The sequence below is a fragment of the Silene latifolia genome, chromosome X, assembly GCF_048544455.1.
Source record: "Silene latifolia isolate original U9 population chromosome X, ASM4854445v1, whole genome shotgun sequence".
Lineage (NCBI taxonomy): Eukaryota > Viridiplantae > Streptophyta > Magnoliopsida > Caryophyllales > Caryophyllaceae > Silene > Silene latifolia.
Window position 1 is genome coordinate 170,283,942 of NC_133537.1, and position 1,262 is coordinate 170,285,203.

The window sequence follows — 1,262 nt, forward strand, 5'->3', positions numbered from 1 at the left end:
ATTACATATTACATTACTAGAAGTAGTAATAAATAATATAGTATATATATTTTAAGGAATCTAATAATAACATCTAGTTAATATTATTATTAGATTTAAGGGATTGTTTTGTGAGCATTCAAGATGAGACTTTCTAATTTGAAAGTTTGAGTTTATGGAGGATCATTCCAATGTATTAAGCTCAAGAACAAGTGAAGGTAGGAGACCTTACTTGTCCCCAAAATTCGAACCATATACAATGTAAGAAATGTGATTTTCTCCTTATTTTTATTCATTTTGTTATGCATGCAACTAGATCCACTAGTATGTAAATTATGGGTAATTTATAAAATGGTTAGATGAGTCTAATAAGGGTATATGAACCTAACAGTCCCAAGATTCCACAACTTTCACATACTCCACTTGGGATTGAGGACGATGCCACCATAGCATTAACATGTTGTTTGGGTGATTTGGAAGCTTCATCAAGCTTAACTATGGCTTTCTCAAACTTCAAATTGATGGTGTCGATATGAGCACTTAGTTGAGCACCCAATTGAGTGATGGAATCTACCTCATGCTTTCCTCCTCTTGGGCCTTTCGAGGCCTACTAGATTGGGAATTATGAAGTGCCATCTCTTCGATTTTGGCTCATGTTTGATTGTCATCAACTTCGGTAAACATCCCATTGGATCCCATATTGAGAATATTGCGGGAATCTTCATATAAACCGTTCCAAAATTGTTGCACAAGGAACCACTCACTAAGCCCATGGTGTGGACAAGAACGACAACTGTCCTTAAATCTCTCCCATGCTTCATATAATGACTCCTCATCCCTTTGTTTGAACCCGGTGATTTGGGCTCTTAAAATATTAGTCTTCTTCGGAGGATAAAATTTCCTGTAGAAGGCAAGTGCTAACTTCTTCCATGAATTAATACCAAGGGTAGCTTTGTCTAGGCTCTTCAAACATTGTTTTGCGGTACCGATTAAAGAAAAGGAAACAATACCCATGCGATTTGGTCTTAAGTAACTCCGGTTTGAGAAATTGCATCACAATAGTCACAAAAAGTCTCCATATGTGAATGAGTGTCATCACTAGGCATCCCTCCAAATTGAATTATCTCAACTAATTGTATGAATGCGGATTTAGCAATGAAATTACCGGTTAAATGTGGTGGTGTAGGAGTACCGTTTGGTAGGTTCTCCTCGGTTGGTACAGAATGTGATGAAAATTTAGGCATTGTAGGTTGATTTTGTGGTGGGTTTTGAATTGGGTTATC

The 1,262-nt window shown here is 36.8% G+C and overlaps 1 pseudogene; it reads left to right on the plus strand.

Moving 5' to 3' along the window:
• Positions 1 to 745: 745 nt before the first annotated feature.
• Positions 746 to 844, plus strand: LOC141625216 (small nucleolar RNA R71; annotated as a pseudogene).
• Positions 845 to 1,262: the final 418 nt, after the last annotated feature.